The sequence below is a fragment of the Suncus etruscus genome, chromosome 8 (assembly GCF_024139225.1).
Source record: "Suncus etruscus isolate mSunEtr1 chromosome 8, mSunEtr1.pri.cur, whole genome shotgun sequence".
NCBI classification, from domain to species: Eukaryota; Metazoa; Chordata; class Mammalia; order Eulipotyphla; family Soricidae; genus Suncus; species Suncus etruscus.
This window is the reverse complement of record NC_064855.1, coordinates 22,745,598-22,763,544: the sequence shown is the minus strand read 5'-3', so window position 1 is coordinate 22,763,544 and position 17,947 is coordinate 22,745,598.

The window sequence follows — 17,947 nt, the reverse complement described above, 5'->3', positions numbered from 1 at the left end:
TTGATCTTTTACCAGAGGCTCACTTACTTATGGCCTAGGATTTAACAATACCCTAATTTCCCAAGGTCTCCTAAGTCTGCTGAATCAGCTTTGTGGCTTGAGGCTCAGGGCCAGATGCTCTGATTTTTCAGTAATTTTCACATTCTTATCTCCTATAGCATTTTTAAAAATAATTTTTATTGTGACCAAAGTGAATTACAAGTCTTTCACATTAATATTTAAGGAACATAGTAACAAAGAATTAGGGCCATTCCCAATACCAGTGTTGTCCTCCCTCTATCCCTATTCCCAGAGTGCATTCCATACCTCTCCACTTTGCCCCATGGACTGCTAGTGTAAGAGGTCACCTTTGCGCATAGCTTGTTGTAGATTGAATATCGATTCTGGTGTCGTTGACTTTGAGTTTGGTGCTTAAGTCTGATCATTTTTTATTTCCACTCAATGTTCACATGACTGCTCCTGGTACCAACCATTCCCCGCCCCCCCCCAAGTTATGAAGGAGAACAAGATAATTTGATAATGAGCGTGTATGGAGCTCATGACATGTCATGCTCCCATGACAGTATGCTTCAAGGGTGGAGAAACTCTGTATTTTTTAGGCCAAAGGAATTCCCTCTAACTTCCCATTACTTAGTGTACCTATGCAAAAACCACAAAGCCTTGCCACATCAGCCCCACCCCTCTTTCTCTATCTCTATTTTATTTATTTCTTTTTTGTGGGTGTTGTTTTTCCTATAGCATTTTTATATTAATCAGGAAGGCCTGTAATAGCAAGGCCTCAGCACATTTACTTGGTAACTAGGAAACGGTTTTGATTTATAGAAGTCTTGGTGGTCTTTAGAGGGACTCAGAGAGATCCTTAGGATGCTAGTAAAACTATGTCTCAAATGAGAGGGGAAATTTATGCCACGCTTCTATCAATATCTCCTTTACCCTAAACATCTCCTGGCAATTGTGGGTACAGGCAACCAAAGGTTTTTTTGAGCCTGGTGCTCTCCCTTAGCTGCCAGGGCATGCCTAAGCTTTTAGGGGGGCTCAGCCCACCAGATGTATCCTCAGATTATTCTGGTGGGTAGAACTAATTTAACCCCATATGGTTCCTCAAAAGGCCCGCTGTGGACGCCTTTTTCCCCTGCGTGGATGGTTGAGGAATTTCCAAAGAGACGCCTGGCATTACATTTTCAGCCAGTATTTGACTATCTCTCCTTTGTATATATCAGGCAAAATAATAGCCTCTATCAAATAATTTGGCTCAGAAATTCCAGTACCAAAGTTTATTTGAGAACCCCTTTTTATGGATATAGTCAGCCCTAAAAGCAAAGACAATTTTTCTCTCCCTTTCAAATATGTCCTTTGCAGCTGCAGTTTCTGGTAATCAAGGGCGTAACCAGAATACAGATTTTGACTTTTGACCCTCCTTTAGAAATAGGGAAGCTCATTTCTGGGGATTTGGTACCTCCCTTCATTTAACCTCTAAAACAAGAGTCCAGCCTAGAAAAACCAAGTTTCTAGATATTTCCTACCTCCTCCTAATCCTGATTTTTGCATTTAAAGTAAGCTTGCAAGGAATTACCTTGAGTTGTATGACCTTCTCTCTTGTAACTTAGAATTTTTAGTCACACCCATTGCTTAGGTATTGTCATTGTTGTACTACGCTTTGTGATGACAATTATTCTTCACCTGTGGCTAATTTTACCCCTATAAATTACCCTGCTCAAAAAATTAAACTTGTAGCACTCTTGCCAGAAACGTATTGACCCCACATACTGCGTGTGGTATCATTATTTCATATTTCATATTCGTTCGCTCGTGTTACCCATTTTCCTCCCGTAAAAGGACTATAATCCACAAGAATTGCTGAGACGCAAGACGTCTACAACACTTAGCCATGGGCTCTAGGCTAGGGTTTAAAATATTAAACTTGTCGTACTCCTGCCAGAACGTGTTGACCCCACATACCGCATGTGGTATCATTATTTCATATTTCATATTCGTCCGCTCATGTTACCCGTTTTTCGCCTGTGAAAGGACTATGACCCACGAGAATTGCTGAGATGCAAGATGTCTACAACACTTAGCCATGGCTCTAGGCTTATACAAAAGTTGTGACCTTACTGTACTTAGATATGTGGCCATTGCCCACATAAATACTTGGAACTTTTAAGCTAAGCAACAGAATGAGGGATATGATCAGCAGAAGCTCTACATATTGAGATCTTCATGGAATTCCAATTTATTTAATTAGTTTGCACAGAAATTTTACTTACAATCCACTCTAGAAGCTTATAAATTCTGTACTAGATATTTGAGACGATTTCGTTAGAGTTTTGGTTCACATTTTACATTTTAATTATTCATTGTCTTTTTTGTTTCCACTTCACCACTGCACTCAAGATTGCAAAGGATTATAGGTAAATTGTTGTGCTTTATGGGCTGAAATTACAATGGAGGAATTTATTAAAGCTCTCCTTACATTCTGGTGATTTAAACAGATTTTCACCAAATATACACACCACTTCCACAAAGACCTACTATAATTGGCCCAGATTAGTGATAAAGTCAAGACCCAAAATCTCTCATATTTAGACTGAATTTCTAGAAGTTTGAGACCCATTTTATTTCACTTGGATTTGATAGTAAGGCCTTTAAATTACCAGAATTTAGAGCTAGTTCTGTGACTGGGTGACCTGACTCATAACATGAGTTGCATCACAGAATCCTCTTAACTCTCATAAATTCTATGAGCATCAGATGATGAGAGATTCTAACTTCATCCTCTGCTTGTATCTACCTGAAGGCTTTCCACCACTTCCTCCTCTGATCCTTCATCTTTCTGTCAGTGATGGGCCTTAAGACTCATTTTTAATTCTCTTCATTGCTAATTGTACCTTCCAAATATACCATTTACTCAACCAAGAGCTGAATGTCAGCCTTTATCGTATGTAGAACACTTCCCAGTGAACAAAGTTTACTTATTTTCAGAAGAACTTCATGCACTGACTCAAATGAGCAGTGTAAGAAAAGAGGCAGGAGGGGCCGGGCGGTGGCGCTAGAGGTAAGGTGCCTGCCTTGCCTGCGCTATCCTTGGACGGACCGTGGTTCGATCCCCAGCGTCCCATATGGTCCCCCAAGCCAGGAGCGACTTCTGAGTGCATAGCCAGGAGTAACCCCTGAGTGTCACCGGGTGTGGCCCAAAAACAAACAAACAAACAAAAAAACGAAAAGAGGCAGGAGACATTTGACGTTAGAACCTAATATAAGTGGCTTCTAAGGAAGATTTGGAGAGTTGGGTTTGTGTCCCAAGTTAACTACTTTTAGTTGAAAATGATTAGAAATTTATGTGGTATTTCTGTTACTATTCTTTCAGTGAGTTTCTAAGAAATCCATAGAATCACTGTGAATCAAAGATATGTATGTGGAGGAAAAGTGAAGTGCTAAGAAACCTGTAATTATGCATTTACTTATATAATAAAGTACTTAAATGTCCTGTAATTTTCATAAACAATTTTTCTTCCTATACCCCCTGTGCAAGACCCTACTTTTCTGCTTCCACTAAATGAAGAACTGTCATCTGATGCTGCCAGGTAGCCCCCTACTGAACCTTTATAAATACTACTGATGCCTTGGTCCAGGGCCACTCTCATATATAAACTGGTGACATAATACCAGACTTTTTAAATAAAAGGTCTAGTTGACTAAAAGTGACACAATTAATCCCCAAACAGACCCTTAGAAACAATGAGATGTCTTAATGGTTTGATCCTGATCATGGACCAAGGATAAACAAGGACAGTTTTCTCAGGAATACCCGCTTAGCCCTGTAAACCTTACATATACAAAAGAGGACTATTTATCTTCTTATGTATTTTATTAGACATACTTAGGCCCTAAAGTGAAATAATTATGAAGAAAACTGTTAACAACGATCCTCTACACATATACTGGTCCTACAGTTACTGAAATCGAGTGATTCACATGTTAGCTCACTGAAAACTTGGACTCTATCCTTTTTTTTTTTTTTACAGATAAGTAATCTACTAGGAAGACCTGGGGCTTCCTACCCCACCCCAAACATACTTTGAACACTTAAGATATGGATATGTGAGCTCTCAATGATAGAAGGGTGCCATGTGCTGTGCTACTATAGCGTGTGCTACTCCCACTCTCCAGACATCCCCGGGAGAACACAGAAGGATTCTGAATGGGGAGTGCCAGGCCTTAGGGAGACCAGGGAGGATCCAGGTTGGCTCCTGGATCCCTGTGACCCTGTGACCAGGTGCAGAAGACACCACTATGACCTAGGAAGAGGTATAATGCTTGGGTGACTGATGCCTCATAGGCCTCTGAACATCAAAGTAAGATTCTTGTGGAAGCGCCATATTCTGGTAAGAAGAAAGAAAAGATACAGAATTGCAAGAGTTGTGGTCCATGTAAGCATCTCCCCTTGAATACCGTGATCATAAAAGTAATAAATGAGCATTAGAGAAAATTTGTGAAAATACAGAATGGTCCCTAGAGGAAAATAAAAGTTACCATAATCCCACTAGCCAGAATTATTTATACTAATTAGTTGTATTTACTTTCAGATAATATATATTTTTTCACTTAATACCAATTCTGAGTAAATATTGTCAGAAGCATGATTTAATGATCACCTCACATAAGTATATACAATCTTATGTAAAATTATTAAGTTGATTGGCTATATCTTATTTCTAAGCTATTAAGGAGAGCTTTCTTATGAGTGTTTTCTAATCCAAATCTGATTGTCTTCTTGGATAAGCCCCAAGAAGTGGGATTTCAGAGTAAAAGTGTGTTTTTTTTCTTGTAACATTTCTGATTATATATTGCCTTCCAAAAAGCTGCTTCCAATTCTCCACTTCAATAACTAGATTTGATAGGACCTACTAGAGCAGTGTTTTTCAACCTTTTTGTGCAAAGGCACACTTTTTTTTTAAAATATAAATTCTTTACTTAAGCACCATGATTATAAACATGGTTGTAGTTGGGTTTCAGTAATAAACAGAACACCCCCCTTCATCATTGCAACATTCCCACCATCAATGCCCCCCTCCCTCTCACCCATCTCCTGCCTGTATTTAGGACAGGCATTTTACTACAGTTATTTTTTTTTAAGTTTAGCAAGTTGTTTTTGTTTCTTTCTTTCTTTCTTAAAAAAATACAGTAGTAATGGTGTGAGAGTGGCAATCGCCATTGTTTGCATAGACCCAGCAAAATATGGGGAAAAACGGGACAAAAAACCTTGGCTTAATTACAAGGAGGCCTCACCCCTAAAATTTTCTGGCATAAGCCTGACTCTGGGCTCCAGGCATACCAGGCTGCCCAACCCCTGATTCATTCTCTGTGGTCCCGGAGAAACTTTTTCACACATTAGCTAGCTGTTGTTGGTGTCAGGTTCCTGTAGTTAAAGATTCTGGTTTCTGCGCATTTCCTTCATCATGTCAGGTTGATGTGGAATGTCATATAGTTAAGGCATACTTTATTCATGAAAAAAAAATCACGAGGCACATCACCATTAGAAAATGTTAAAAAAAATTTAACTCTGTGCCTATATTGTATATATAAAGTAATTCTATCAAATAGGAATAAAATAAACACAAAAATTATTTTATAATTACTTTATTATGAAATAATAAAGTATTTTATAATTGTTTATATTCTGTTCACTTACTCATTGGGCCTGTTTGGCCGAACACAAAACTGATATTCTGGTAGGAATCGAAGAAAGACATACACATAGCTCTTCGTCAATAGCTATCAATCTCTCTCTGTCTTTAGTTTTTATAGCAATCAGGATTGAAAAGCTCATCTCACACAGATATGTAGTGGAAAATGGGAGCAATGTCAAAATAGCTTTGTTTGCCAGAACGGGGAACTCCTTAGCAGTAGCCAACCAAAACCTGTCCGAAGGAAATCAGCAAATCTTAGCTTGAAACCACGATTTTGTCTCAGTTCAGTTAGTTCCTCCTGCTCCTGTAAAGTCATGTCCTTTTCACCAATTGATGCTGAGCTATAAGGGTCCCTAACCCAGTCAAGGCTTTCAGTGGAGACTGAAGAGAAAGAAAATGACAACTCTCCTTGAGAGTTTTTAAATGTTTAACTATTATCTCACACAGTACGGCAGTGTGAACACCTTGGCATTGCTTGGTGAGTGTGAACATTACAAGACTGCCACTTTCCACGTGTTGATGCCAGAGTTGCACCTTTGAATGGAATCCATTTATTTTATCTGTACTTGTAAGCAGGTTTTCATTTCTGCCTTGCATTCATGTATTCAGTTCATTCAGATGATGAAAAATATCTGACAGGAATACCAGCCTTGCACACCACTCATCGCTTGCAAGCAGCTTTGCATAATCTGACCTCTCATTTGTCAGAAACACTTTAGGTTCTTCCTGCAGCTCATACACATGAACCAAGATCTCACCACATGACGACCACCGGGCTTCCATATGAAACATCAAGGTTCGTTCCCATCTCCTCACATAAAGCTGCAAACATGCAACTTTTCACGGGTAGTGACTTTAAAAAGTTTACCATGCGCACAACATCATTCAACACAAAAACAAGGTCTGGTGGTAAAGTCTTGGCTATGAGGGCCTCCTGGTGTAAAAAAACAATGTATAACAATCACATCTGGATTACTTTCCTTCACTCTGCTTACAATGCCTTTGGTTCGCCGGACCATGGCTGCAGCTCCATAAGTGCAGGCACTTGTGCAGTTTTCCCAATTAAGTCCTCTTTGTTCAAGGTATTCTGATGTAACACAAAATTTTTCTTCTCTTGTTGTATTTTCTGACAATGCCTTGCAAAAACAGAAGTTTTCTCTAATTGCATCACCATCCACAAGATGCACGTTGGCCAAGAGTTGAGCATGCCCACTGATATTAGTAGACTAGTCAAGTTGCAATGCAAATTTCTCACTGATATGGATCTTTACCAAAACCACACTTTTGATGTCTGCAGACATGTCATTACTATGTCTGGAAATTGTGTTGTCTGAGAGAGGGACTTTGGCTATTTCCTTGGCTGCTTCAGGTCTGAGCATCTCCTTTACAATAATAATTTTGCAGGAGGTAAGTATTAATGTGTCTCCCACAGTGTGTGACTTTTTTGATTTGGCTGTAAGTTCAGAAATTGATAGCTAGCTTTAAGAGCTCTTTCATTTACCTTTGTGGTTTTTCTCATGAAAGTTGCCTGTTTATCCATGTTTTCATGCAGGTGAACAAAAAAGTCCGCATTCTTGTTTTGAAGTGAAGGATGTTTTGTTTGGAGATGGCGTTTAAGTTTACTTGGGACAGATAGCTTTTCACCACACACAGTGGAGTTGGTTTCTTTGCATCTCCAATGAAATTAAATCCAAATGAAATATAGGTTCTGCTATATTGCCTTGTGCCAGAGAATTTGCTTGATCTAACCATCTTTGCTTTCTTTTGATCCCCACTCATACTTGGGCTCTTATCTAGCTCTGAATTTTGTTCAAAGTCCAGTTCTCTCCTTTTCAAAAACTTGTTCATTACTGCAGTATCTGCTCCTGTCCCACTGTCACTTAGTACTATGCTTGTCTCCTCCAGATAGCCACTGTCTGTCACACTCAACATTCTTCTGTGCATGTCTCCATCCAGATCCATCAGTCAGTACTCTTTTGCTCATGTCTCCTCCAGATCCATTACTCAGTGTTTTTCTGTGCTGTGTCTGAAATAATCCTCCAGAGTCCAGATCCAGCAGCACTCTTTTGCACATCTGCGATCTACTGCAATGTCTACTCCTGTCAGTGTAACAGTGACACCGGAGCCATTTATAATTCGTAACATGCCCTTTGACGCATAAATAGATTGGTCTATTGGGATTTTTCCCATGGCACACCAGACAATATCTCACGGCACACTAGTGTGCCATGGCACAGGGGTTGAAAAACGCTGTACTAGAGATTAGAAGTAGTGTGCTTTAAGTTATCATTATTAAAAATAATGATCATCACAATAATTCACACTGGATTAAATAGAATAATTAGGTCTGGTAACTGTCTTACATCTGCTTTATGTCTCAGTTATACTGTTTCCTCTCATACTAGTCTCACACTGATTTTCTTGTATTTAGAAAAGGCTGCTAATGGCATGTCTCTTTCACATCTAGAGGACAGTGAGCATCACTGAAACAAGTATTGACAAAAGCTCTTCTAACTAGCTTAGTTTTGCCAAACACTTTTAATTCCTGGGATCAGGGGATCCTGAACAGGGAAGCCAGGAGAGAGTAGGGATCAAGATAATCTTTGCCATATTATATTATTGCTTACAATATTTGCAAGGTGAAAATCATATCCTTCACATCCTCTAAGCAGAGTTAAGATATCTGCCTTGCATGTGGACAGCCTGGTTCAAATCCCCTGCACCACACATTGATCATCTGAGCATGCCAAGTGGTCAATTCTAAGTAGAGCCAGAAAGTACTAACAAGTGTGCCCCAGTTCCCACCCCATTCCCCAAAACAAACAGTATCAATAAGTGAAAAATGCTACTTCATAGTTATTTTACTTTGCATTCTATGATTACTATTGAGGTCTAATAATTTTTTAGAAATATATACTGCCCTGCAGTATGCCTTTAATGACCTTTTCAGGTCCCCCCAAAATTCCTTCCCAGGCTGCAAATTCACATTTAGGAGTTAGACCATGTAGAACAGTGACTATCATTCCAGTTACCACTAAATTCATCTGGAGAATTAAAAGAAAATAGTATCATGACCCTCCAACTTTAAAGATTCTGGTTTAATATCCAAACAATATGGTTAAAACATGCAGTATATGTTATAAATCTCCCTGCTGAAGATCTCGAGTTGGTTCCAAGACTGAGAGATACTTACCTCTGAAAAAACTATTCTTCTCACCTACCTGAGTGAGGTTCCCATTAAACCTACACCTTCCTGCTTCAACAGGTCACTGTGGAATCCTAGAACTGCAAACTGCACACATTGAGTCATTCAAATAAAGTGAGGCCCCCGAGGAAACACTGAGAGAAACAGGATAAATATTCATAACCACTTAGTCCACCTACGTCAAATGACCAGCCATCTCCCAGAGGGCCAGCACTCCAATACCCCACAGAGCATTCACAGAACTACTCCTTTCTGATAGAGTGGAAGGCAAAGATGTTGTTAAGAAACCCAACCCAGAATTAAGAAATTGATAAACAGGTAGTTTCACCAGAATGTGTTTCTGCTGAAAACCAGGAAAATAGTTACATCTCCCTAGTTGTTTATGGCATTGTAGCTACACAGAAACAAACAGTTCTCTGCATGGTTTATTCCCACTCCTAAAGAGCCCAAGGAAATGTGAGCAGACATTTCTTTGAACAAATGACAGTGCTCCTATTAAACAGCTACTCTGCATGCACCTGCCTCTCCATGTTTGGGAATCGCAGGGTAATTGCTATTCCCAGAATGTGTTAAGTCAATGAAATCAAATACAAAAAAAGAAAAGCATCCTTTCCAACATTGTACTGACAAGTTGGTTAGATTTAAAAAAAAAAGTCATAAACACCTGACTGCTTCAAATCACTCATCAAGAGAAATTGTTGATAAAGGTTTCTTTTCTTTGCTGTAATACAGACCTCCTTCACTGTGGTTTATTCTGAAGAAATATAAATAATCCCCCCAAATAAAAGAATATAAAATAAAAATATTTCAGTTTTTTCTTGGATAGAATAGGTAACAAAAAGGAGAAGACAATAAAATATAATGATAATCACTTAGTAAATGCCATTTACTTGGTTAAATTATTTTACATTTTATCTCATTTCATAAGTATAGCAACTTTACAAGATATACCTGACTCTAGATTATCTCCTTTTCAAGACAATAAGACAGAAGGAGATTAAGAAATATCCTCAACTAAATTTTGAGCTGGGAAATATGAGCCTTGGGAATAGAAATTCAGAGAAAATTACAAATTCCAGCATCATTGGGCTTCTGTAAAGACAGGGCAAACATGGATTCAGCAACTGACTGTCACCTAAAAGCCAGGTGACACTGATTTTAATGTCTACATACACTTTGTGAATCTCTATTTCTTCATTTGTGAAATGAAAACGCTAATACAGGCTTGTAGCCAAGGTCTCACTAAATGTTAAATAAGATAATGCATGCAGAAAGTCTCAGCTTAGAGGAAATTTTCAATAAATGTTTACTATTATTAGTTCCATTTTATTTTAGAGACAACAGAAATGGCAGCATTGCTTGACTTTTATCTGTTATTATTTCTACAGTGCAGGCTATTTCACAACACAGGCATGGCTGACATTGATGCAATTGTTTTATTTTTGCCCTAAACATTAGTTCCTACTGTGGAGAAAATTAATTATATTCTGAAATTTTTTCATGCATGAAGATGGAATATTTTCTGCTGTTATAATAAACTGAATAGGATTTAAAAATCATCCTGGAAAGAGGTAGAATGTGTACAATAATAAATTGTTGCCCTATTATCCTGTGTTCTTAATACTGTCTAATCCTTGTTGTTTGGTACAGGTCATTAAGAAACTATATCTAAAGGGCTTAAAGGAAGGCAGTGTTGTGAAAAAATTAAAGTCCAAAATTCAGACTCTGAGATTTCTCTTAGTCTTGAGGCAAATATGTGCTTTAGTCACTTAGACTGGTTAAATTAAATATACACAACAAACCTTGAGTTTTCTTTGAAGAGAAAAACACCAAAAAAGAAAAAAACCATAGCCCTATAAGGAAGAAATAGTTCCAGCTCTTCAACTCAAAGTTTTATAAATGTGCACTGCTTTTGGATTTCAACTAGTAAGAAGAGTAAAATGAGGGGGCAAAATAAATACCCTTTGTCCCTGTTAATAATGAAGATGTGAATACACTTAAATATTCTCAACACTAAGTAGCATTTAAACTCTACAAATTGAGCTATTTTTTTAAATAATATTTTATTTAAACACCTTAGTTACCAACATGATTGTGGTTGGGTTTCAGTCATATAAGAGACACCTCCCCCATCACCAGTGCAACATTCCCACCACCTATGTCCCAAATATCCCTCCTCCCCACCCCACCCCACCCCATCTGTGCTCTAGACAGGCTTTCTATTTCCCTCAGACATTCTCATTGTTAGGATAGTTCGCAATGTAACTATTTCTCTAACTAAACTCATCACTCTTTGTGGTGAGGTTCATGATGTGGGCTGTAACTTCCAGCCCTCGTCTCTTTTGTCTTGAAAATTATTGCAAGAATGTCTTTTATTTTTCTTAAAACCCATAGATGAGTGAGACCATTCTGCGTCTTTCTCTTTCTCTGACTAATTTCACTCAGCATAATAGATTCCATGTACATTCCTACAGAATCTCTAGGTTGTGCTGCATGCCATGCACACGTTTAAGTAAGTGCACTCACATGGTCATCCCTACCACACACAATCTTTCTTTTCTTGTTTGTTTTGTTTTTGTTTTTGGGTCACACCCGGTTGCGCTCAGGGGTTACTCCTTTCAAGCTCAGAAATCGCTCCTGGCAGGATAGGGGACCATATGGAATGCCGGGATTTGAACCACCGACCTTCTGATTGCAAGGCAGATGCTTTACCTCCATGCTCTCTCTCCAGCTCCACACACAATCTTTCTAACAAGTAAACTGCTATAACATAGACACTTCCCAGAAAATGTGAACCTGGAACCTTCAACTGACCTCATTTCATGCTTCGAAAATAGTAGTCCCAATTTAAGCATGAAAGAAATATATTCAAACTGGAATACACGTGTGCATGTCAAATGGGGAGCAGTACATTGGGAATATGGTGCTTGTGGTGTACATATTAGAATAGGCCTAGTTCTGCTGTAGTAACAAAGCTCCACAAATATTCTTGGCTTTAAAGTATAAAATAATTTCTTTCCCACTCACTGTACTTGTTAATTGTGAATTTAACATAGAGGCACATCTGAAAAGAGACTCCAATCTGTCTCACTAAGACAGAAGCAAACAGTACAATAAATTGGATGCTGTCTATTTATTGTTAGTTCAGAAGCAAAGCAAGCCACTTTACTCAAATTTGATTAGTCAAGATGGTTGGCATGTCCACCCATAGTTATAAATGTTGAGAGGGATTTAACTATCCTGTACATAGATGTAGAAAGAACCAGAATGCTCTAAACAAACCATGTCACTGCTCAGAGGGAGACAGTCATGGGGCAGATTGTCCACAAAAGAGAATGACTAATGCAAAGTCCAGAGACAAGAAGCCAAAGATTGCTTTAGGCTCTGATAAGAGTTCAGAATAACTAAAGCATGAAGTGCAAAAGGAGAACATGTAAAAACTAAAACTTTGTTATCTAAGCTAGCGGGAGATCAATCAATCTAAGCTAAAGGGAGATTAATAAACTACATTAAATATGTACTTTATGATAAAAGCAATAAAATACAAGTGAAAACTGAAGGTTGCAGTAGTGCAAGCAGATTGGCATTTGAGATCACTTGGGTGAGTAGGCTGAAGGGAAATGAGAATAAATTCATTCATTCTCCAGATAAAATACTATGCATCATGCATCTGTTAGTTGCTGAAAATGAAAATGGATCAATTTTTCACTTTTCAGACTGAAACAAGACACTGGGTGCAGGTAAGGCAAATAGTGGGCTGCCATAATAACCATGGAAACAATAGGACAAAGGCAGGAAGGTGGTGGAGATGGAATAAAAAGAAGTGGACATATTTGAGAAAAAGTCTTTAGTTGTGGGTGGCGAAGGCGGGAGAGAATTCCATAAAAAGATGCTTTCTCTGATTTAGACCATAGGATGGCTGGTGATCTCATTTACTAAGACTGGGAACACTGTTGAAGGAGCAGATGTGGGCAGGGAGGAAGTTGGATGAGATCCATTTTGGCCCAGTGTTTGAGCTTATAACTGAATACTTGGCTTTTTTTGTTTGTTTGTTTTTATCAGTTGGATCTGATAATAATTTTATTTCTATTTGGGTCTGCTTAATCTCTTAGGTATTGTTTTTTTGTTTTGTTTTGTTTTGTTTTGTTTTTTGTTTTTGGGGCCCGGTGACGCTCAGGGGTTACTCCTGGCTATCCGCTCAGAAGTCACTCCTGGCTTGGGGGACCATATGGGACACGGGGGATCGAACCACGGTATGTCTTAGGCTAGCACTGTCAAGGCAGACACCTTACCTCTAGCGCCACCGTGCCAGCCCCATCTCTTAGGTATTGTGAGTGGGTATTTGTATTATCTGGCTTGAACTCTGTAACTATTTAGGTTCTACTTTTGTTTATACATATTTAACTTCCATGACAAATTTCTGTCAGAGGGAAGATAAAGAAATCCTTAAACAAATGGCCTCACTGTATCTATTGATGAGGAAGAATTTACTCAAATAATTGTGGTTGGGCTATTTAAACTAAATGGCTATCAAAATCCATGTGTTCAAATCCTAACTTAATAGGATAATTCTAGAAAGGACATTTGTAAAGTGATTTTGTTATGAGAGTAGAGTCCTTGAATGGTGTCCATACAAATGCCCATACAAAATGATGCAACACTTTTTCTTTCGATCATATACAAATACAGTAAGAGGGGCCGGAGTGGTGGCACAAGTGGTAAGGCGTCTGCCTTGCCCGCACTAGCCTAGGAAGAAATGTGGTTTGATCCCCCGGCATCCCAAATGGTTCCCCAAGTCAGGCCCAATTTCTGAGCCTAAAGCCAAGAGTGACCCCTGAGCATCACCGGGTGTGGCCCAAAACTAAAAAAAAAAAAAATACAGTAAGAAAATGCAATCTGTGGAGCAGGAAACAGCCTTTCCAGGCACTCAATCTATCTGCTGAGGCTTTGTTTGGACTTCCCAGTTTTAATAACTATGAGAACAAGTTTTTGAAAAGTAAGACATTATTGTAATAAAACCCAGAGACAATAGAGATGAGGGCTGGAAGGACTGGCCCACAAGATGAAGCTTACCACAAAGAGTGGTGAGTGCAGTTAGAGAAACAACTACACTATCATAACAATGGTAATAGGTGTGAGAAGTAGAATGCCTGTCTCGAATACATGCAGGAGAAGGGAGTTGGGGGCATTGGTGGTAGGGATATTACACTGGTGAATGGGGGTGTTCTTTTATTATTGAATCTAACTACAAACATGATTGCAATCACAGTACTCAAATAAAGATATTTTTTAAAAAAAGAAAAATTGATGACCTTTACGAAAAAAGTAATCAAAGGTGTTGCAAAAACTGGATCTTTGTCTAATACCATGCAAAAAAAAATAACGTTAATTCTATATGGAATTAAAAGTTTAACATTAGATCTAAAACATAAAATATGTTAAAGAAAGCACAGGCAAATTAATTTATGACACTGGTTTTCAGGATATATGTGTACACACTTAAATATGTGTATAATGGCAACAAAAGCCAAAACAAAAAATTAAAATAAGATCACAGCATAGTAAAATGACTCTACACAGCTTCAGAAACCATCACTAAAACAAAGGAACATCCTAGTAAATGAGAGATCATATTTCACAGCATATAGCTGATAAAGTACCAATAAGAACAAAAAACTTAAACTTCAGCAAATATTAAACAACACAATCCAAAAAATAATAAAAGAAGAGAGAAAATTTGAAAAGACACCAAAGAAGACATGTAGACAGCCAACAGTCACATAAAAAAAGTGATTAACACTTATTATTCTTGTTCCCAGGGAAATGTAAATCAAAACAGTAGGGTATCACCTCTCATGAATAAGAATGTCTTAAACCCTCAAAAAGCCAGAAATATCAGATTCTGACAGTGATGTGTAGGAGAAAAAACCCTCGCACACTGCTAGAGGGAACATAAATTGGTTCAGCCTCTGTAGAGAATGGTGTGAAAGTTCTCAAATTATTAAAAATAGGTTTACTGTATGATACAGCAATTTTACACCTAGGAATTTATCTGAACAGCACAAAATACTAACTGAAAACATGTGCAAATGTGCATTGCAATATTGTTTGCTATACCCAAGACAATGCAACAACTCAAGTGCCCAATGACAGATGACGGATGAAGAAGATGTAGCAGCCATGTGTCTTGGAACATTATGTATTTGCCAGGATGATAGCATTACATAAATATGTTAGTTTTCCTTTTTTTTAAGTTCCCATGAGCAAATAGATAAATGGTTTATTAATAGATTGACAGAGGAATAACATAAATATTTAATAAATGTATACACATATATATGGAAATATGAGGTAGATGTAAGAGACATAAACTTATTTTTTGCAACAACAAAAATGTAATTGGAAGAGATTGTGCTAAATAAAATCATAATGAGAGTTAAGACTCATATGTGGAATAGAGAAGCAAAGCAAAGGAAGGGAAAATACCAAACAAAAACAACCCATTGTACTGTGCAGACAGAGATTACTGCAGGTAATCTCAAGGAAAAGGAACAGGGAAAAGGTTTAAAATAGAAGCCAGTGGACTCTGATAAAAGGATATTAGGACTTTGGTGATGGGTAGTGGGAGTCAACACATATTTAGTAAAGGTGTTATATTCTCAACCCTTTATGAATAGAGATATATAATTATCACTAAAATATATACAGCTTTGTTATTAAACAGACACCTCAATAAAAGAATATTTTTTGTTATTTTTTTCAGTCACACCCTGTGACACTCAGGGGTTACTCCTGGCTTTGTGCTTTTAGACCATATGGGATCCCTGGGAATTGAACCTGGTCCGTCCTAGGCTGGCGAGTGAAAGGCAGATGCCTTATGCCCTGTGTTACCGCTACAATCCCAATAAAAGAATTTCTAATGAAGAAGTGACAGATCAAAGACAGATTCTCCAGCATAGTTAATCTACTTTTAAGTAAACACTCTGGTTAAGCTTATATATATATATATATATATATATATATATATATATATATATATATATATATATATATATATATATATATATATATATGGTCAGGGTCCATGAACAGAAATATATGTATTACAAAATATCATAATCACTATAAAAATACAAATATAAAAAGTTAGAATGGGGGACTTTTATCTTTTAAATTAGGGCTCCAGCCTTTTTCATAGAACCTTTGGGACATGGATGACTTTATTTTACCACATATTCCCACATTTTTTTAGAAAACTAAGAAGGAAGGAAAAAGAAAGCCTGGGTCCAGGAGCCAAGTAGTCTTGGATGCATTGGTGGGGAAATAAATAAAGACAGAACTGAATATCCAAGCCAAAATCAATGATAATAGAATTAAGGGACCTAAACTTTAACAATCTAAACTTAAAGGGGCCTGTTATACTGGCAGGCCAGGGGGCAAAGGAATGTGGGATGGAAATAGATTGACACTGGTGGTGGGAAGGGTCCGGATTCTTTGTATCTGAAATTCAATTATAAAGGACTCTGTTGGTCACAAATGGTTCAATAAAATAAAATTTTAAAATAAAAGATTAGAATGTAGACATCCTGTATATTCACAAAACTATGAAGCTATTGTAAGGTATGCTGTCCAATCACAATTATCGTCTACATTATATATGGTTCACATCAACATAGTGGTGAATATGAGAAAAAAAGAAATGTTATTTAATTTACATTTAATTAAGTGACAGAATAGGAGAATAGGTAAAGCTGTCATATTGGTTAGGCACTCAAAGATAGGTAGTATACCTAAGAAAAGGCATGGCAATTATCAAAAAATTCAGATAAATTTTTACCTTGGAGGTGAAAAGAATTACCCTTTTTTTTTTTTTAAATCTGAGTTTAAAAAAAAATTTTTTTTTTGCTTTTTTGGGGCCACACTTAGTGATGTCCAGGGGTTATTCCTGGCTATTTGCTCAGAAATAGCTTCTGGCTTGGGGGACCACTTGGGAAGCCAGGGATCCAACCATGGTTCATCCTAGGTTAGTGTGTGCAAGGCTAACTCCCTACCACTTGTGCCACCACTTTGGCCCCTAAGTTCAAACATTTCATCTTGGCATTTCTATATTGGTAAAATAAAATGAAACAGCAATTATAAAATAGAACAGATAAAACTTTAGTAGCTGGTTTAGCTGGAGAAAAGACAAGAATTTGACTGGTGTTGGATTATGTAATTATTGAAATGACTTTAGGGGAGCTAGTGATTCCTAGTTTTTTCCTTATTTTTCATATTAAAAATAATATTTTGGAAAAACTGAGTAGATGGACAACCATTTATATCAAAGGGAAAGACTGAAAAATAAGTGGTAGCATTAATTTAAAGCACTTTGAGTTAGGGCTAAGTAGGGTTGTTCAGGAGATAATTGTATATAAACACTCTACATGAAGTTAGTAGAACTAATCTCTAAAATAAATCCAGAAAGTGTTTCTAGTAAGGCAAGTTTGGGACACCTTCAAGTGGAGATGAATTTCTGAAGAGATTTACATGTAGAATAAGCCAAATTACAAAGTACCAAATTCAGACTTTAGTCAGATGAGGAACACTTTTCATCTCTAATACTGAACCAAATTAACAGAAATTAATAGCACACACATTTGAAAACGGAAATTTGAGAGCTGGATGCCAACTAGAAAAGATATTATTTAATAATGTTGCTACAGCCAGAAGCCAGCTAAAATACAAGTAATTGCCACTTGTGGTTTAATTATTCCATTTTCTCAAGAACATGGTTTGGAGCTCAAGTATGCATACTGGATAGTGATTAACCTTCAGGAGCATTGCAGAGGACACAAAATAGCTTGCTGAGGCATCTCCCTTCTTGAAATGCCACTAAAATGCATTAAATTCCATTTTCTATTCAGGGGTTACAGGAAATTGCTCCTAATGGGCAGGCGAGCTCAGATCTGATGACAGAAAGAAGTGTTTGGAGTTAGAAGCACCTGCCTTTGAGGAGGTCTGTGCAGTGAAATCAGGGGCAGGAGGGAGAATAGAGGCCCAGTGGCTGGCATTC